The sequence below is a fragment of the Pipistrellus kuhlii genome, unplaced genomic scaffold (genome assembly GCF_014108245.1).
Source record: "Pipistrellus kuhlii isolate mPipKuh1 unplaced genomic scaffold, mPipKuh1.p scaffold_m20_p_5, whole genome shotgun sequence".
NCBI lineage: Eukaryota > Metazoa > Chordata > Mammalia > Chiroptera > Vespertilionidae > Pipistrellus > Pipistrellus kuhlii.
Genome location: NW_023425551.1, coordinates 17,064,791 through 17,087,461, shown reverse-complemented (window position 1 = coordinate 17,087,461; position 22,671 = coordinate 17,064,791). Strand labels below are relative to the sequence as shown.

The following is a 22,671-nucleotide window of genomic DNA, read 5'->3' as shown; positions in this document are numbered from 1 at the left end:
CACTAACAACACACATTTCTATGTCCACTGTCATATACTCTGGTGTCTATATTGCCATAATCTATTTATGTAATTACAGAATCCAAGGCATTTCAAATTTGGATGTATAGCTTGGAAGTGTACATAAGTATACTGAATGTACACCATGGGTATGAACTGCAGTCTGTTTTGAATTTTAACGATACAGCCTTGTCTTTGTAGCACATGACTAACTCTTTTCTCCTCTGATTAGAAGAATGCTTAAAACAAGCACAAAGAAAACCCCTACACATTAAAAAAATTCTGTCTTTTGCTATAAATTTAAAGTCCAGACATTTTTATAATGTGGGAAAACAATTATTTGCTTGATTAAATGTTATCTCATTTACATCTTATGTGCACATTTATACAATGTGAAATATAACTGATTAACAAAGAGATGATCCTATTTGTAACATTTTCTATGCCCAATACATGGAATTCAGCACCATGAGATGAAAGGGTGAAGAAATGTTTCTAAGAGTAATTAGTTTAAAAAAAATACTTTTCTTAAAATGTCAACATATAAGTCACTACAAAACCCACAAAAGTCTTATGTTCATTAAAATTTGTCCAAGGAAAATAAAAATTGAAAGGGAAGGATACCAGAATAAAAACCTTATTTCCTATGATTCATCACCAGAAACTACAGGAACTGCCCAATAAATATGTAGAAATCATCTCAAAGTGAATGTCACATTCATCAAGACTATGACGACTTGATTTGGGGACTGACTAAAGAAGCTCCAGAGCACATATGCACAATTAGAAATATACACCCAATCAAGAATCAGAACCTAGATAAGCTTCCTATGGCTCAAAAAACAAAGAACACATTTTTAATACCCATAGCTACACAAAACATCATTGTCCAAATAATTACCAGAAAGTTCTGATTATTTTAATTTTCTCTCAGAGGATTTACTGTAATGGTAGAGGACACATGTATTGATTTCTTAGTATCTAGTACTCATAGAGTCCTAGATCCATAGCTAATAAATATGTGATGAAAAACTGAAGTATAGATATTCTCTTAGATATTCTAAGAAGCATGCATTATTCAAAATGATTCTTTTTAGGGGTTTCATTCATTTGCTCATAGTCAAACGAGGGAAGACTAATATTTGGGATACCATGACTACTATAGGAGAGACCTATACAGTGTTGTGGGTGTTCAAAGGATAATCTAACCCAGCCAAAGGAAGATGGGGATGGCAACAAACTTCTGAACAAGTCTTAAAGAATATAGGCCTCAAAGAAAGGCAAGTATTTCATCATCATGAGGTTTGTGAGGAACCATATCATGAAGACCTTATAAATGGTAAAGAAACTGGAATGTAATCTTGGTCCAAAGAAGACCATTTAAGGGTTTTAAGAAACAGAATGAGTAGAGATGATATAGAACAGGGGTGGAGAACGTCAAGCCCTCAAGCTTCAAAGGCCCACGAAATCATTTGGTCTGGCACTGCCAAGGCATTAGGAGTGAAGTAATTAAATGTTTGACCAAATATACCATGTTTCCCTGAAAATAAGACCTACTTACAGGTTTCCTGAGTGAAATATAAGGCATCCCCCAAAAATAAGGGCCCCCCCCCAGGCTAAACATGAGAGATTTAGTCCACTGATTCTGAAAGAAATGGAGTCACAAGAAATTCACCAGGAAATTCAGGAATTGGATTGTTATGATTATGTTCCAGAAGATGATGACATGATTGTCATTGAATAAATGAGTAAATTCTTGATACTGTAGGATTCACAAGTTTGTCTGGTTTGTGTAGACAACTACCGTACTACCGTACCATATACAGGTAATAAATTTCCTTTATTTTCATTTAACAATAAATGTGTATCATATTCTTCTTCATGCAAAAAATAAGACATCCCCTGAAAATAAGACCTAGCACATCTTTGGAAGCAAAAATTAATATAAGACACTGTCTTATTTTCGATTAAACAGGGTAGCAGGCTAATTTTTAAGATGATAATTTTGTATGGCCCATGAATGATGCTCTAAATATCCAAATGGTCACTGGCAGAAAAAGTAAAGGTTCTTATCCCAGGTAAAGAAGATAGTATGGATGCCAGACTGCAGTAGCTCAGTGGTTGAGTGTTGACCTATGAACCAGGAGGCCGCGCTTTAATTCCTGGTCAGGTTTGAAAGCTTGCCCTCGAGTAGGGCATGTACAGGAGGCAGCCGATCAATGATTCTCTCTCATCATTGATGTTTCTTTCCCCCTCTCTTCCTTTCTAAAATCAATAAAAATGTATTAAAAAAAAAAAAAAAGAAGATAGTATGGGGGGAGGACAAGGTGAGGGCTGAAAGACAGATAACTGCCAAATGCAACAGAAGAGAAAGTGTAAGTTCCATGAAAGCAGAGAAGGCACTCACTACATCCCTAAGCTTAAGTAGATGCTCCCGGCTGTGGTCCTAAGTGTCTGTGTCCTCCCAGAATTTGTATGTTGAAATTCTAACCCTCAAAGATAAGGAAGGTGGGTGTTTGGAGGTGCTTAGATCATGAAGGTGGATCCTTTATGAATGGGATTAATGCTCTTATAAAAGAGACCTCACAGAGCATGTAGACCTTCTACCATTGAGGAGACAACCAGAAGGAAATGGCGATGAACCAGAAAGTAGATTATCACCAGACACAAGCAAGCTGGTGTCTTGAACTTGGATTTTTTAAATTCCAGAATTATGAGAAATAAATTTCTGTTGTTTATGAACTACCTAGCCTGTGGTATTTTGTTACAGCAACCCAAATGGGCTAAGAGAATCCCCAAATATTAATTTACTAAGTAAATAATTCAGTTCATTTGTGGGAGATGGTAAAGAACCATAGGGAGTTAAGAGAATGTTTTTGGCAGATATTTCTGACACGAAATTGTCAGAACATTTTTATTAATTGAGGCAAAGTATAAAGTAGAATATAATCTGACCTTTTCATCCATCCTTAAAAAAAAAATTTAGTAATACCAAAAAATGAAAAAAAAAGTTAATTTAGGACTTTAAAATACTTTAAAACCTTACCTTATTTCTGAATCGATGGAGACAAGTTTTAAGAATCATAAAGAAAGTTATATGTTTATAGTGTCTTGAACATGAAATTGGAAGCCAAATGGAAAGTTTTACCTAAATTTGAACACACCCTCTCATTTGAGAGATCAGCAACACTTCATTAAATGGTGACTGCTGAAACATATATGCTATTGAAGAAAGAATATTATTACAAAATATATAGAACCTTCTTTCTTCAATGACCACTGATTTAGTTTTGAATACAGTTGAAACAAGCAGGTCAAGAAATGAGACAAAATTTTATCCTACAATTTAAATACAAATCCTAGTTTTCATAAAACACACAAGGAGGTGGGCACAAATGTGACAATGTTAAATACATTTAAGTGTTTGCATTAATGTGAATTTTAAATCTACTTATGTTATTAAAGTACATGCATCATCAAAGCAAGATGAAAAAGAATTAAAAGTTTAACTATTATAATAAACATATAAATGTATCAAAACACTGAATTTAAAAAAATAAAGGAATGAATAATACTTAAATGAATACTACCTAAAACTTTTGAATGTTTGTCATATGCAGGAACAGTGCTTAGGTAGATATTAATTTTTTTTTCTAATTCACAGATGATAATATTTAGAACCAAAAAAAATAATCTGCAAGTAATTTCTATAATAAATTTCAAACCCAGATTTATGAAGGCATTATAACTAGGACATGTTAAGAACACAATATTCATTTACATATAAGCTGCAATGTTTAAAATTAAGATGCAAAGTCTTAAAATTTAAAAGTTCAGTTTTTATTATATTGTAATAATAAGTATCACCAATTTTGCTTTATCACTCACTGTGCTGGACCATATATATGTAATCACATCTATGAAGACATGTATGCTGAATGAAATCCTTCATGTACAAATGAGAAAACAGGCTCAAAACAACAACAACAAAATAAAACACCTAAGGTCCAATGTTCCATAGCTAACACTAAGAGGGGTGGAATTTGAACCGAATGTTATGCATCAAGCCCTTCTTTCTCTTTTATGCTAGATATGCCTATTGCTTTTGTTAGTTGTTGTTTTTTTTTAACTAAGAGTTAAACCTAATGTTCCAAGGAACACCATTTAAAGAAGAACCTACCAGTTAATTGTAATATATTTATGAAATGAATCTTTTAAATTGGACTACTGAAGAAACCAGTTTTACCAAGCACTAGTAACAGCAATGCTCTGAAGAAAAGATCTAAATACCTCTAGCATCCACCACCCTAACAACTGCCAAAAAGGTCTAATATGAAAAACAACTTCCATTTTTTTGTTTCGTGTCTGAAATAGCAAGATCTATCCATTCAACAAGGCTTTACTGAATGCATTGGGTGTACCAGAGACCATTCTAGGAACGGAGAAGAACTAAACTTGGGCAGACCAGAGAATAACCACTGCATGGCTTAGACCTTGCAACATGACTAGTCTAAACTGAGGTGTGCTATAAGTGCAAAAGGCACACAGGATTTCAAAGACTTAGCATGAAGAAGAAAAAAAGGTAAAACATCTTAATATTTTTATATTGAGAAATGAAATGATATTTTAGATCTACTAGGTTAAATAAAAGAAATCCCTTGTTTCTTTTTAACTTTTCTAATGCAGTTACTGGAAATTTTAAACTACATATGTGCTTGTACCATATTTATGTTGTATAGCACTAACATAGACCAAAAAAACAAAACAAAACAAAAAAAAACAACCAACCAACCAAACAAACAAACAAAAAAAACCTGTCTGCAGGAATCATCCATTCTAGTGGAGGAGACATACAGTAAATAAGTAAACAGGTAAAATTAATATAATGGCAGCAGTGGAAAGTGCCATGAGAAAATAAATCAGAATGAATAGGTAGAGAAGATTGGTTAATGTTATTACATTAATTAGACAATAGTAAAAAAAAAATGTTTTTGTTTTTATTAGACAATACCAGTCACTCTTTAAGTTTTCTTAGGCTGTATGTACATGAATAACTGAAGTTATAGATATTTTTTACCTGAAACTAATATAAAATAATATTGAATGTAAACTGTAATTGGAAAAAAACACATACTTTTTGAAATAAATTATAAAGAATGTAGTATTTGGTATTTGGAATAATGAAAACTTTCAATATCTGGAAAATATAGGCAAAATGTAATTTCTAGAATGTTTTGCATTATAACTATGATATTCAAGTATAAAACTCACGTTAAAATATTTCATATTGTCTAATCAAGTAGTGCTTTGAGCAGGTTATAATTGTTTGTATGAATTAACTTTTGTAAGAATGAAAAACATAATTAACTCATAAGAAATCTGCAGAAAACAAGTTTCTTTTATCTTACCATTCCATTTTTTTAAAAAGCTGGAACCAATTATCACAATCATTTTGTACTTAATCTCACTGTTTGTAAATCCTGAAGTATTAATGACAATAAAACAATTTAAAAGACTGAATAATGGAAGAAGATATTTTTTAAATCTCTTGTAATTTCATTTTGTTTTGAAATGAACTAATGACTAAGTCTTAATTATACTATACCATGATCTTAAAAGATCAATTCTGCAACTATATATCCAAGATGAAACTTTAAAAAATGAAAGTTTGCTAATGTAATGAATGACTTATCATGTATAATTTTACAGGTGATATTTTAGAAAATCTTTCTTTTCGGAACTGTATAAAAAATATAATGTGAATCAGATTATTGTCAACTCTGATTATACTAAATGTGAATATGCTACAATGTGAATCTGACTGAATCAATATTTATACAAATACTGTACCATATCAATGCCTAGTTTTTGTATAAGTGTACATATTATAAAATGTTTTTATGACTGAGTTAGATAAAATAATTGTAAATAATTGTCTGAGAAAGCAGAATGTCTTATCTTTAGGTTCTGACTTTGTGAAAAAGAGAGACTTCTTGAAGTATCAATTGCTATGTGGTATTTTTCATCTTTTCTAATACTTTTTAATTATATAGTGAAATTAAAAAGTATTTTCTTATAATTATTCCAGTTTTAGTCTAGTCATTTAATACATTTCAATTAGATGACTCTTTCTAACACATTTACTTTTTTTCAATTAGTAAACCAACTGCTACTTCGAGTTAACTGGGCTTCCCCATGGCATCCTGTTCTCTAGTCAGTAGAATTAAATAAATACAAATGAAAAGATCTCACTTCTGTTTTACTTCAGAATGCACATAGTAAGATAACTAAGAAAATATAAAAGTAGGTATTCAAATTAATTTAAAAATTGTGTCAAAATAATACTAGTTGGGATAATCAACAAAATATATCATTTTTACAACAGAGGCTTTTGTCAAAAGTTATTCTAGTGTTTGTTCACTGAGAACAGCTGCAAAAATATATGTTTATTTTCTAAATTTACACATTAACAGAACTTATAATAAAATACATACAGACTTAAATGAGATCGCCTATACGTATTTGTGCACCACGTACATACATATTCTTTATGTTGAGCTCAGCACAGAATCACTGTGCTGTAGTCCCAAACATATAAACTCAGGGAGACACTGTAGAAACTGGCTTCAATTTCTGTCTCCTCCACTCTCAACAAGATCTGTTTTACACTTTTTCTGTTTCAATTCAGTTACTGAGTTCTAAAAACTCAAAGCATAAAAAAAAAAAATCTCTAGAACACAAAGTTTGTCACATATAGTCTTACTAATATACCCATACAAATTTGAGAGGCTTTAAATAAATAAAGTGACATTTAGCCAAATGGTGGTAAAATAAAAAATTTTTAAAAAGTAAGTGTGAGAGATAGACTTTGTAAAAGTCTAATTACTAAATAAATCTAAAAACTATTTTTATAGTGTCATTCCTTCTCCAAACAAAAATTTTGCAGCCTAAAATTCATACATTTCTAAAATCCTTTTCATGGAGTTAAGTTTCTGTACTGCTCCCTTTTCTTAGTATATCCCCTTTCAACTTCTTTACCATTGCTCACCCTGACTTCTTCCCCAACCCCAACTCCTAAACTAAGTATCAGTTCTCAAAAGCCCAAGCTACCACCCATTTATTATAACAGTAAGATAATGCTACTGCGTAACTGGAAGTCTGCATCTACTTCAGTTCAAAGAAAAATTGTCATAACCATTCTTCAACTGCTATACACCAATAAAGTAAGGAGATACGATTGAATAATCTGTGTTTAACTGCAAGAGTAATAAAATAAACACATACACTGTGACTAGTAGGACAGAAAGTTGAAAAGTAAAAATCCGCCACCAAAAACCTAAAGTAGAAATTATTTTATCCCTTTAGTACTGGACTGCCATGGGTAAGACATTTATTTCCAGGACTGAGGTTTAGGGGAGGGATGTTATACAAAATCACACAGTGGGAAGAAAGCACATTTTTTAAATGTAAAAAAAAACCACATTCTATAGGCTGCAACTCTTCATCAACTACAACTGTCACAGCAGTGTTCAAATTATTTAGGAGTTCATTGCAAGGTTGGATATATTTAAAAAGCAAAGCATAACAATGACTCGGAAACAAAGCACAATTATTTATGTGCAATATATACCGAGTAAATCAAAGTCAAACCACATAAGCTTTTAAAATTCTAAAGCATATTTTCTCCTTAATTATGTCATAGTCCTTTGTCACCTGCCATGAACTCCACATTTACTGTATGAAATATTCTGGAAATTTTCAAACTCCTTCGAATGGTACGTTTTTCATTATTACCCAAAAGGGACTATATCAAAGGTAACACAGTACTTAAAATGCCACAAAAGGAACCGTAAGATGCCTTAACATATCATGTTACAGCTCATAGGAAAGTCCTCCACTCCCCCCAGGATTGGAACAGGATAGACTGTTCAACTGTAATACTCTGCATTTATATGAAAGATGAGGGTTAAAATAATTTTTTTTCTCAGCAATGTGTACTAGCAACACCTAAGAGATATTTACCCATATAGCTTCATCTCCTTTATACTTTTTGTTTACATGTTTCTTTGCAGACCCGAGTATCACAAGACAGACAGTAGTATAGAGACAACAGAAAACAGCAAAAGGGAATATTTAGTTCTAAACCAAGATCTAATACACATGCTAATTTGGCATAATCCACTGCAATTAAATTCAAATTGCTAACCTCAAGGAGTGCATTTTCTCACTGAGCCCGAAAAGAATAACCCCATCAGTATTCAATATAACAATCTTTAGCTTTAAATTTCTCTCCACTCAAGTGAAAATATGAAGTCATACAAATAATGCTTTAAAAATAATCTTCAGAATTGTCCCTATTCCCCCTAAATAGATAATTCTTTCTAACGTTTTTGGCAATGTCTTCTATATCTTTCTGTTGTTTTCTTTTCTTTTTTAAATGATATTGGAATGCTTTGACCACAAGGTTAAGAACAACTCCCCCATTTATCATGACCTGCCAAGCACAACAGGCCCCCAGACAACTCAGCCCTCAACCACTTAACAAATTCAGCTCATCTCAGTCGTGAAACTTCAAAAGAATTTGGCCACAGGCATAGATTAGCTATCATTTGTTTTAAAGCATAAAGATCGATCATTGTGTAACATACTCTAGTGCACCTAATATCATTGTCTATCAGGTATAACTAACCTTTTCAATTTAAATGATACTTAATATAGAGATAGTCTGGTTTATTAATATATAATTGTTTAATTTATATTTAATAGTTTTAGTAAGAGTTTCCATTAAAATCTCTCTTGGGTTTGAATACATCTATAAACCTTAAGATATATTTCAACAAATAAGTAAAAACGTCTCATGTGATCACTGGTATCACAATTACTCTTAAGGAAAATCGAGAAATTCTTTAACTTTAAAAGCAAATTGATGGATAAAAATGTAAACAGAAAAATGTTAAAGGCAATTTTAAATTGAATAGCATACATCAGTATATGATATATAAATGAATTTAAAGATGGTTTTATATGATGTAAATATTTCTGATACAGCATGTGGGTAAAAAAAGTATATTAAAAGATTTATATTTAAAATTTTATAAATTTTAAATTCTTGATCTTCCATTAAGACAGCAACTTTTATAAGAAGAAAATTCTGAAGTGTTGGCAGCAAGTTTTATGTTTTTTAAATTAAAGTATATATAATAAGAAAAAATGGATCTATAGCATGCTGCTTTTTCATCTGATATTTTAGCCACATTTTGTTTATAAATTTATCCTAAAGTAGTTTTATAATAAATCCATCTTGCATAATCATTGTTATGAAAAGCTGATAGCTTAATTTTCCTTAGGTTTTAATCCTCAGTGAAAGTCTTCATTAGCAGATTTAACAAAACACAGATTATAGCATAATTACACACTGTAAAAAAACAAGTTGTGGAATTTCTGTTTGAGTAGATTTTCTATAAAACTGAAGTAACTTTTTGAATCACCTATAAGGCTAACAGCATAAGATAAAACAGCTCTATGTGAGGCATATTTCATATAAACAAATATGTGGTCAGAAGAAACAGTCCCATTAACTGTGCAAGTTCAAGTAAAAATTATGCAATTTATTATAAACCTTTTAAGTACCAAAATTGATTCATCAGATGCAAGTTACATTTAGTCAGATGATTTCACAACTTTTGTGGTCCTCAATACTTGTCTATCATGAAGAACGAAGTACCCTCTGCAGTCTCAATGTAAAATGGATCCACACAAGTGGTTAAACGCAAGGGTTAAACAGTAAAGAAATTATAGATTAGGTCTGTCTGCAGGGAAGGTCTCATTCTAGATAAACCTAATAAATAATTGAGATATACTTACGATTTTTTCCTCTTTGACCTCAATTAAAATGGCTAGAGCGGGTTCTAAGGACAATTTATCCTGGTTTCCTCAATACACACTTATGAAGTCATCTGGCTTTTGTATTTCTTTCACAGCTGCATTGCCTTCAAAATTGGCTTGCACCATTTCCCCAAAGCAAAATGTGAGACTGTCCTGGACACACACAACCACCTTCCTTCTGCGGGTGGCTGTGAGCTCAAACAGTCAGATCAAACAATTTTGGAAACTCCAAGAGTACTTTATAAAGAACGAGGAGGACAAAAGAGAAAAATCAAAGTAGACATTAAAAAAAAATTGGCCTCTCTCTTTCCCTCCCTCCCACCCTTCTAACCTTCCTTCCTTCAAGAAGTTATAACACAATACCTTATATGATTATTGGTATTTGCTTTTGTTGCCATTTTGACAAATAATCTTTTAATAGTTTAGGAAACTTTTGACGAAAAAAATGAATACTCGATAAGCAAAATAAGGTAGTGTAACATCATTATTCAATTACACAGGATTCAGAAAACAGGAACTGCAACTAAGAAAAGGAGCAGGAAACTGGATAGTGCTGACTGATGCTCAGTAGACCCTGGAAACCAAACTGGAAAACTTATTGGCTGTGATAATTCATCTTCCCTTTCTTCAAACAGGTTCTCTAAACAATCCAACGCTGGCAGTAAATCAGTTTTCACAGACACTCAGAACTAGAGGGTATTTTCTCCTCCTGAACTGTGTTTTTCTCACAAGAATCACACAGTGATACCAACAGAGCAAATCTCTCCTCAGTTGTCTTGGAAGAAAGAAATCTTTAAGATACCATATTTATTGTGACAGTTCACCCCCATCTTAATCCTTCAATGCAGCAAAACAGCAATCCACACTCTTTCTTCATGAGATTCAAAGGTACAAAAACGTATTTAAACAATTTAAACCAGCGTCACCAAGAACTTCCATATAAAGCTTTTAAATCAAAGCTCATGATCAAGTGCACATCCAAACAAAGCTAAAACCAAGTAGAAATAAATAGTTTTTAAAAAAAATTTAAATTCAACTTTATCTTACTTTTATGGTTTTGGAAAAAATAATAAAGTTTCATAAATAGTAATATTTGCTCTCTTAAAAATATAAAACACTTCTCATTGAGATGAATATATTTGCAATCTGATGAAAAATTAAAATTCAGCACAAAATTTCTATATAGAAATTATTTTTAAAAGCCTTTCATTTAAATAGCTAGCATTAATTTTTTAAAATCCTAAAGCATGACCCCATAAGGAAAAACTACTCGAAGTCAACTATTAACAGTTTCTAATAAAATGTAATTGATCAATTATTGCATCACCTGGATTACTTTGAGCATTAACATCATGAAATTCTAGCAGTTAAATTTTATGAACTAAAGACAAATGTATTTAAAAGTTTCAGCATGGGCAGAAGTGGGGATTTTTCTCTATAATAACCTACTTGCTCAATTTTTATGTACATATTTCTCCTATCACCCTGGTGCCCAAAGTGAGAAACATCCATACGACTTATTCTCACTAATACTTTTGTCTGAGCTAGAACTGCCTTTGCTTAGAGGTATCGCTTACCACGTAACATAATCATAATTACAATGCTTCAATCAAAAGCTAAATACAACTTACCTCATTCAGAGTCCAAAAACCTGAAACTAATTCCAGTTTTGTTTGGAAGTGAGTTGTGTGTGTGCATGTGTGTGAAGTTCAACAGCCAAAAAAAAAAAAAAAAAAAAAAAAAAATTCCTCTCCTGTGTGAGCAGAGTGAAACCCGGTTGGAGGATTACGGAACCCTCTGAGAGCTTTATTGTCTCTAGCCAACATGCAGGTAGTCTTGAAAACACCTTGCTCTGCAGGAGCCACCAGGCTCCAGAGTGCTGCGGTTATTTAGGTTAACGAGGAGGAGACCTGGAGAGTAAACACTCTTGGCTCCGACCAATGGCTTTCCATGACCTTCTGCTTATAGGGAGAGGACCTGCTGTGAGAGGTGGCCCCCAGCACAGCTCCTGTCTTCCCATGGAACCTAAGGGACAGCGTTTACCCCGACTGCTAGGCTGTCAACCTGCTGCCGTGGTGACACACTCACAAGTCACTGGTGCAGCCACGCAAAGAGTTAAATCCCTGCCTCGAGTTTCCTAAAAGCAAGTTTTAGTTTTATTTCTTTTGAAGCAAAACATTTCCGTAGAAAAAAAAAAAACCTCCTGGCACGTTAAGGAATGGGATTTATTTAAATAAGGATTAAATAAGCTTTGGTACTCAGTGAAGGTGTCCAACCAAACATTTCATGATATTTGTTTGTTCACTTTGGTTTTTTGGTTTTCTTTTTTGGATGAGGGAGAGGGCCTGTAAGAGTTCATGTTCATTATTATATAATTCCATTAAAAACAAAATTTTCTTCCTCCTCTAAGCACATGCACATGTGCACGTACTTCAGACACACACACACACACACACACACACACACACACACACAATGACAAAGTGGAGAGATAATTATAGACATTTTTATTCAATTAGACTTTTATGTATTTGTATTTCAGGTAGGTGAAGGGATGGACACACACAATAGAAATGCTCACAAAGAGATGGCTATTTTATGTAAAATGTTTTCTAACATAAAGCCTTTCACAGAAGAAGGGATATGTTAGGTTCTAATGAAAAGAAAAGTAAACAAGAATTGTTAAGTTTAAGAAACGAGATAATGCAAAGTCTGTTCGCTAGAATTGAGATTCCCTTTTATCTAATGGTTTATAAAAAATAATTGTTTTCTTTAAAGAAAAACAACACTATGCAACTTTTCCAATTCATCCTGTTCAAAATGTGTCTCAAAGATGTCAACAGAAAGACTAAACTCATCTCATAAGTTCCTCCTACATTTCCATTTAGCATTTACAGGCATTATGGGAATTACTGCCTCCAAATTGCCTACATAATTCTGGAATGATTTCTTTTTTCCTCCTTGATCTTTACGGTCTAGCTCAAAATGACAGTGGGACAAAGAGTTCAAAATAAAGACCTACAGAGCCAAGAAGTAAAAATACCTCATTCAGAGTCATTTGTAGCACAAGTGGTTCCTGAAGTCATTTTCATTTTCTAGAAAGGGACTCAGTGAAAAGCCATTCATTACCTATCTCAGGACTACAGAAAGCTCAGTGCCCTTAGGAACTGAAGACGGCGCTGTCTCCCCACAGTACAGGTTGCTGCTGCTGCTGCTGCTGCTGCGAAACTGGATTAGCTCAAACGTTCCACCTGCAGCACATTTCAGCCCAGGTTGTGATGCCAAAACTTACTTGACAGCTGCCTGGCTCCGTCAGAGTTAATAAAACATGTCGATTAATTATTTTAGAGATGCCATTCTGACAATTCTTTCCTAGTAGGGTTAGGATCACTAAAAGGGATGTCTCCTTTGCAGTCCAATCTCAAGCAGTTAGAGCTTCATGAGTACTGTGCTATAAATTTGAATTCTTAAATTCTACAGAATGTGCTTCTGAAATGGCTACTTTCTTAAGGGATTAGAAGTCATTCAATATTTTCCAAACTCAAGAGCTCAAGAAGCATTCATTGAAGCAGCATCTATGTCTGTTCCTGTATGATAGAGACCTGACGGACCATACCTAATGCCCTGAATAGTACAAAATAAATTCTTCATGAAGGAAAGAGGGCTAGCTGGGGATGATTTTCTTTCCCAATCTTTAGGGGTGGGGACAGAGGGTAGTGGCAAGGGGCAACTAGCAAGGTGTGGTGAAAACTTTGTGAATAAGGAAAATATAAATATCAAAAATAAATATTATCTGTAGCTTCAACTTTTAAAGAGGACAAAAATCTACAATTTTTTCTGATGAGAAATATGATCTTTACCTCAGCGTACATCAGGGCACCAAAGTGTTCCTGGAGTCATAAAAGCAAATTGTACATCTTTATTAAAGGCTATTAAACATAGGGGTGGGGGATTGCAACCATGTTTTCTTAGTAACATCTATACACAGATAATGGTTGGGATGTCCTTCAAGACTCAATGCACCACCTCTAATAGATGATTTGGAACAAATAGATAAACCATTCCTTCTAAGCATCCATTTCTCCAACTGCGAGATAAAGCTTTCCATCTCAGAGTGTCAGTGGTACAGTATTTATTTTTTCAATGTGAACTACATATTTTTGAAGACTCCATCTATCCAAATGTATTTCACTTAACTTTGTTTTCATTTCCCCTGCTTAAAATCAGGCATACAGCTGTCAATTAATGCTGCTAATTATTATGATATTACCTTGTAGGTGCAAATGAGTTAATAAAATTGCCCAAATCAAAGGAACTGCACTTTTTAAAAAGCTGGTAGAGCCTTATTTGGGGTAAATGCATATTTTCTTTTGCATTTGAAAATCCTGAAAGTGGCACTTTGATCTCTAGAAACTCTATATAGTTCCCTCCAGTCTACCTTTCAGTGATTTAAGTGCAATCAATGAGGACTGCCCTACATTCTGATAAAAGCGAAGCTACTATGAACTGCTGACAGCTAATACATTACAGCAGTGACTTGCACAGTGTTGATCTACAGTAGTATTCGTTAAATGCAATAATATCCTTCAAAATAATATGTAAAACAACATTAATTTAATCAATCATGACAAGTCTTAGGTTTGGTAAAAATCACATAAACATTTTTTAAATTGAAAAAACAGGTCGGTAACTGCACTTTCATGGGATTCATCCTTCATATTCGCCTTGACTATTCACTCCCATAAGCAGCATAATGTTGGTGCTCTTGTAGTCTTCTCCACTTTTTCCCCAGATCGTTTTTTTGTATATTATCTAGTAATCTATCAAGCACCCCCCTTCTCCAAAGTTATAAAATGCTACCAGGCTCTTATGTAACATTCCCTGTTACTTTTTATTATTGGCTAAAGAACTATACGACAGCTTTCTGAAAAATCCCAAAGAAAGGTATTAGAAATCTAGAGAGAAAACAGTGCCAACATTGGAGAGCAAAATAAAATCAAAAGTACACTCATATAATTCTGACAACTTAAAACCATAGAGAATGGAGAGGAAAGTAATTTAAAAATTTTTATGTATACTATGCTTTCAAATTGTTGGTTTGAAAAAGACCATATGGAACCAAAACTAAACAGCCACCATAGATTTATAACAGCCTATTTAGCCAGGTTATTGAAGTGGTATCTATATTAAAATATAAAATTCAAAGCCTAAGAGCCTATTTTTCAATAAACATTTAGCAAATTATATCTATGCCATTGTATAACAAACACCATATAGTAATCAATGCAATAATCATTCTTTGCCATTTGTTTAATTTTCTTCCTTCTTTTTTCTGTTAAGGCTGACAAATCCAAGTACATCAAGAGCCAAGTGGGTAATCTGAAGCGATAAAGCCAATTGGGTGGAGGTAAAGTTATTGGCAAAATTCATGACCTGCCCCAAACTATTTAAGTTCTATACTTCCTCCCTAGATAACTCATGTATCCTTATGTCTTAAATACCATCTATATGCTTCAGATTCCTATTTTTTTTTCCACCTCTTAAGATCTATCAGCTGAGTTCCAAATTCTCAGATACTCCTAACTTATATCTCTATATAAATGTCTCACAACCATATCAAACTTTAACATGTCTAGTACTAGGCTCTATTACTTCTCCACTAATTTTATCTTTACTGTCCAATATTTTCCTTTTAAATAAAGCTAGAAACTAGAGTCATTGGGTCCTTTATTTCCTCTAACTCTATATCTAAATTTATCTGAGCAGCAGGAAAAACTGACCTCAACCATGTGTTCCAGAGTACTAGACCAAATCAGTTCAACAAATCCAAGTCAGTCTGTAGAGGGTCAGAGAGCTTATCCTTATGTTTCTGTATTGACCTTTCCTCCTGGTCTGCAAATACCAATGTGCCCAATAGGAGGAACTCCAGGACAATCCTGTCATCTATAACAACTGTGGCTAGTGAGTTGAGCCTTGGCTGAATGCATTCTAGGGCCAAGGTGCTATTATTGGTTACTTTAGCTAAAATTGGAACAATCATCTTTTCTAACCTTTTCTAACTGGAGATAGAGATCATGGTCCACAGGGCACACAAGTATGACTCAGTTTAACCCTCCATGAAATGCCCCTGAATGACCAAAAGTAGCTTTATTTTGGACAGAAGTCTACATTTGACAAGTATATGATTTATCATCCTTAAACACATTAAGTATTTTATGACATCCCTCACATAAAAGTGTTCTACACAAGTACAGTACCAAGGTGCACAGAGCCCGCAGAAATAAAGTGTTTTTTTTACAATTCTTGGAGCTCTACAAGTGGAATTGACATCAGTTGGGAAGGTCCAGGTGGATGGTGCCTCCAACATTGCTTTAGTCAGTCTTACAGAATGTAGGGCAGTCCTCATATTAGTTTTGCTCCAATAACTGTGTATAGTCTTGTGTTGGTGACCAGTCATTTCAATCTTTGCTTGTCCACACCATTAACCAGGTCCATTTATTTGTCCCATGGAATAAGTGAATAATAGCTCTGAGAAAGATGGGAAAAATATCTAAAAGTGTTCACAAGCCCTTTGCATTATTACTGTGGTTTACAGACTTGGAAAGGTTAAAGAAAATGTTGTTCAAATTATGTGGGAGCTGTTGGGGGCACCAGATCAGAAGTCAGTTAAATTTAAGGTGCTTCTGCCGAAATCGGTTTGGCTCAATGGATAGAGCGTCGGCTTGGGGACTGGAGGACCCGGGTTCAATTCCGGTCAAGGGCATGTACCTTGGTTGCAGGCATATCCCCAGTAAGGGGTGTGCAAGAGGCAGCTGATCGATGATTCTCTCTCATCGATGTTTCTAACTCTCTATCTCTCTCCTTCTCTGTACAAAATCAATAAAATATATATTTAAAAAAATTTAAGGTGCTTCTAACAGTATTGGAGTGCATTTTCCTTCAAGAGGAAGGTTCTAAGCGTTTTGTTCTGAAAGACAAAAACTATGATTTTTTTTCCAATCACTACACCTCTGAGGTCTAAGGTTTTCTATCCATATATTCAGACTTGTTGCTTTGCCCCAATCACTAAAAAATCATGTGTCATGTTCCAATAGCTTCAATCATCTTCTGCTTGCACACAGACCTTTTATCCAGAAATGCCATGAACAAGAGGGCCAAGGCCATATGTTCTTCACTTTATCTATAAGATCCCCTCTGGGGGGACTCAAGAGAACAGTTTACTCAATCAAGTAATCCATATTATTAGTATTTAGGATGATTCAATCCAACAAGAAAGTTCAAGTGGCTAAATTAGAAAAAGTTTGAATCCTCTGTGCTAACCTTTTTTTTTTTTTTTCACCAGACCACCACCCAGAAGGTATAACAAACAGGCTTATCTAAGGTAGCTATTAGATAATAGAGAGGAAAGTAATTAAATGTAAACTACTTTTGCTAGAGGCTCTAATAAGGGACCCCAAATCCCTGCTGGATTTTATAAACAGGGGGAAAGAAAGACTCATCTATGTGTAGAAATAGGATGACATGTCACATTTTCAAAACTTAAAATTTGATATAAACTCTCAACCCTTTCATTCTGATTATAACCCAGGAAGTGGCTGAGAAACTATCCATAACAAACTAGTTGGATTCACTAAAAGTTGTCTTACTAGTGAATATGAACTAGGATGTAGTCAGGGAGGCAGCATTATAAATCATTTAGTTGATTTTAAGGAACTGTTCCAATGTTCATCAGAGAATAGGTACTCACCATAAGTGTCTTCATGAAATGCTTATGGATGATAGGAAGCAGAGAAGGGCCACTGAACACCTTGCCTATCAGCCTTGGCTTCTGTGATAGAAGGTGCATCACTGTCACACTTATATAGATCAATTTCAAGGGCCACAATAGTGTGGCTGGAGTTAGCTGATTGAAATGGGCCAGCAAAGCCATAGCCTGAGAAAGTGTCAATAGCAGTGATGTACCACCAACAGTCCTTACAGGGAATCTAATGCTTTCAATCTGTCCAGGATGGTAGGGGTAAACGCCCATACAACGTCTTCCCTCACTGAGACAAAGAGGTCCACTGTTAGCAGGAGTTACCAATCTTCTATGCCAGTCACCCCTACATCTGAGACACAGAGTGCTTTATTTTGTGCCTGTGACTAAGGGTATGCCACAAGTCTAGTACAATAATGAATCTAGGCAGCAATGGCGGCAGTCTGGTTGGTGCAGCTGAACCAGCAGCTTGATTCCAGTTGGTTCTCATCAGAGAATAGGTACTCACCATACATATCTTTATGAATGACCCTGACAGCTTAACCATTTCCACAGCTTGTGGCCCCCGAGAGGGATGTTTTTAATCTGCCAGTTGGTAGATTTTCAAGTGGCAGACCAAACAACTAGGTCACTGGCAACATTCCCAGAGACAATAAATATATAACAAGATTCATTAGGGGAAGTACTGGCCAGCACTATGAGAACTGCCTTGCATTCTGCATACTGAACAGAGACAATATCCATTCTGCCTATCTGATGGTCAGGCTGAATAGCTACAACAGCCCAGTGAATATCATTAGGTTTCAATTTAGCCAGTCCATCATTGAATCAGGCCCAGCCACTTAACAAAACCTCCCGTGAATCATGAGGATAAAATTTTCCCCAAAGGGAGAGCTGCCACTTTTTCACGTGAAGTGAAGATGTTGCTGAAGTCAGCCCAACTTGCATTCCCGAGCGTATTATTTCCATTTGCCAATCCAGGCTTGTTGGGCTCTTCCCACCTTTGATGCATTGAGTACGAGTTGAACTATTCCAAAATGAGAATATCAGGCTGAGGAGTTGCAAGGCTCCCAAGGGCCAGGTTCTCAGTTTGACTGTAAAGGAGTGTACCTGCTGGTATCCCTGTCATGGGTGGGATGAGTCCAGAACTCCAAGTGATACCTCTAGGTGGAAGCTGCCTACTTTTGCCAGAGACTCCAATCAGGAAAGTCATAGTGACTTGAAGCTCAAAAGAAGTCACTAGGGTTGTGGGGCCCCAAACATATCTACAAGGAGCTCTTCTGGATCCGGAGAATCCCTGATGGATTTTATAAACATTTACAGTGCAATCATGTACAATTCAGTAGCTACAACGATGCTACATTGAATTGGACCAATGTGCCCCCTCCCCAATGTCTATTAGCTTTCTCCCCACACTGCAAACCCTGCAAACCATGTTCACTGGATTTAGTTATCTCTCCTTCTATGAGATGAGTAGAATAGTGATTTGTTAAATTTAGAAGTCTCTCCCCTTCCCAGATCTCCCCAGTATATACCATTTCTTAAATACCATTTGGATGAACACATATGAATTTTGGCCCTCAATCAGGACAGGGAGACCTCAGCCTCATTACTAACCTATATCTTTTTCCTTAAGGAAGCTGAAGTTGTGGTAGAGATAAAGGGAAAAATCTAGGGCCAGGGGTCCTCAAACTTTTTAAAGTGGGGGCCAGATCACGGTCCCTCAGAGAGCTGGAGGGCCGGACTATATGAACTACTAATTCCTACTGTAACACCTCGGCTGCGCTCACTGCCCAAAAAACCTGGCGGGCCAGATCAGACTCCTCTGCAGGCCGCATGTGGCCCGCCGGCCGTATTTTGAAGACACCTGATAGGCTCACTGAGGGAGAGAACAGCTCCTTGTTAGTAAACAAGATGCACCTACTTTCAGTTTTGATTGACAGCTGGATCAGGGCTCAATCATATGAATTTCTTAAGAGTTTCAGTTCATACAATGAGTGTTCTTTATTGGATAGCAAGATCTTCGTCAGTGAAATCATCTATTTCAGCTTAAGGAACCAGTAGACTTAATAGCCAGAACCACTCTATCTGTTCCTATGGTATTCATTCCTTTTGAATGACTCGAGCTTGATTTGCACAGCATTGATTGTTTTGAGGAGTCTGTTTTAATTGAGAGTATTTACTTCCCAACTATTATGATACCATTTCTAAAGTTCTATCCTTATTTCAACATAATTATTGAAATCTTCCAAGGCAAATGGGATGACTTCTAGAATTTGTCTCCTAGAATTTGTTTGGGTCAATTCTCATTTTCTAACAGATAATCTTCATCAGCATTCCAACACAGTCAAAGCCTAATACAAATCAACACCTCATCTATGACTTCCATAGGAGCTTTTTGTTTCAGGGAAATTTTTCCCAAAAGAGAAATTTTCCCAAAGCTCCTTTATAGCAGCTCAGATTCACCACAAGAACTCTTTTACTGTCTCCTAATGGATCTAGGTTGCTATACCAGACTACAGGAATGAACTATAAAATGGACCAATGATTCCCATTCTTCTTTATTATATACCCCAAACCTTCATCTTTCAGGTGAACCAGTCAAAATTCTAGCTATTTTATTGGCTACTCCTTAAAATGGTTTCAAATTATCTCCTTTCATACCTAGCACATAAAATTATAACTATTATTGTTAGAGGGTCAGAACCATCTCCAACCAGATTAGTATTGTCACAATGTACTACTTGTCACAATGGGGCAGATCTAAAATTGACTCGGATATTGGCAAGGAAGTCCCAAGGAAGTTTGAACTAATTGCTGAATACTTAGGTTATTACCATCTCTACAATTCATTGTCATTAACTGGCATAAATAAATAAATAAATAAATAAATAAATAAATAAATAAATAAATAAAAATGGACCATTTATTCCCTGATTGACCAAACAAGATGGTTGAAGTGTTCATTAATGATGTCCATGAATTTCTCTCATATTCCATTCATCACCCACCATTCTTCATCATTAATTACTTCATCATTAATCACTTCATCATTCTTCATAGGGACATGACATCTGCACTTGCAATGAGTTGCATTACAACAAAACAATCCTGAGATTAGGAAACACAAAACTTTCACAGTGGGCAGCAAGCATGTTGTATTTTATATGCAAAAATTTCCAATGTAAAATCAATTTTACAAGTAGGAATAATTATACATTACTGCCTGGTCTGTGGAGACAACAAAGTACTGGGCAAAACACAGTTTCCTTCCCAAACAGCAGTAATGCCTCAACTGCCTACTACTGGACCCTCACAACTTCATCTATCAGGAAAATACATAAGTAAAACCAGAAGAACTTTATTCTGAATAGTCATAAAACATATCAAAGCCTACACACCTGAGCTCATTGACTATATTAATACAATAGTCCAATGAACTTTTATTCTGAGGCAATTTATGATTACTCATACCTAAGAAACTAAATATGCTAATTACTATGTTGCTCCTCAGAACAAAAGAAAAGGACATAGCTGACATCACGTGACAGTTTCCATACAGCAGAGAAAATACAAAACTATGATTCAAATAAGGGAATCTAATAGGCTACCCTCCCACACTCCATCTGGCCCCTTATGATTTTAATCCATTAACAGATTGCACAATAATGACCTTGGGCATTAGAAAAAACAGATTTTCACAGGAGAAATAGCTCAGGACTACATATCAGACATTGGAGCTCTAAGGTAAGCTACTGTCAAGGTAACCTTGATCAAGTCATCCTCCTTTGCCCTTAGTTTCTATATTTGTTAAATAAACAAAACAAAACAATGTCTTATGTATCTCAACTGGTTGCCTTAAGCTACTTTCAATAATGTGCTTTATAATCTGTATAGAACTCTAAATCTATGTCAGACAATTCTCTGTGTTACTATGTTCCAGCCACCATGCATTTGTTGGTTTCCTTGAAAACAAAAAGAGCCTTTTTTCTACAATGCCTCTCACCCATGTTTCCAGTTCCTGAAATACTCTCCCTCACGTTCTGTAAGACTAGTTATCCCTCATCCTTCAGATCTCAGCTTAAATTTCACTTTCTCACAGGGACCTTTCTTGGTCTCCCCTATTCTTTCTTATAGTACTCTCTTGTTTTCCTTATAGCATGTATCACAATTTGTATGCATTTAGTTGTTGGATTGTTTTTACCTATCTAATGCCTGTCTTCCTACTAGTTCTTGCACACTTTGTGAAAACTAGACCAATATCTGTTTTTCATGAGTTTACATATATACAGATTCTAGCAAAGAACATGCACAGAACTGCTCAACTACTCTCAACAAATTTTTATTAATAATTGAATATGTAAATATAAATAATACTATTTATACATTTTATTATATATATGTGACTATATGTATACGGAATAATTTTTTAAAAATTCTCAGTCAAAAATGTTCAATTAGAAAGTAATTGATACTTTAAGTGGGTAAAACTTAGGATAGCTAAAAAACCCAATGAAAATGCATGACTCCTTTCATATGTGAGTTTCATATAGAAAGAAGACTTTATAGATGCCTTTTAGTCCAAATAGTTTTTGAATCACCTATTCATTTTCTCATTTGATCCTGTGAGAGATTTGTCATCTCAATTTCACAAAAGAAAATAACTGAAGATTTAGATATTTAGCAATCTTTTTTTTTTTTTTGTCACAAAATAATACGCAATGGTCAAGATTCAAATTCACATATTTTAATACAAGTCCAGTGGCCTTGTATTCAAAGGCCTCTGCTATACTACCTCTGCTTTAAAGAGAAGGCTCTGATCAGAAGGTTGACTAAGAAAACTTTGGTTTTATTATTTTCAAATGAGTTTCAGACCATTGAGTTTCACTGGGTTAAAGCAAGAACGTCAACACAATGAACAGTAGCTCAACAAAAACTATGAATTTAACAGTGGAGTTCTTTAATATTTGCTTTAATTCAAACCACATTGAAAGGAAAATATCAGTAACAAGACTTAATACTTCAGGTAA

At 34.7% G+C, this 22,671-nt stretch overlaps 1 protein-coding gene across 6 annotated transcripts in view; it reads right to left on the bottom strand.

The window, feature by feature from the left end:
* EYA4 (EYA transcriptional coactivator and phosphatase 4) overlaps window positions 1-22,671 on the bottom strand; it is a 228,475-nt gene that overhangs the window by 104,673 nt on the left and 101,131 nt on the right. The window lies entirely within an intron of this gene.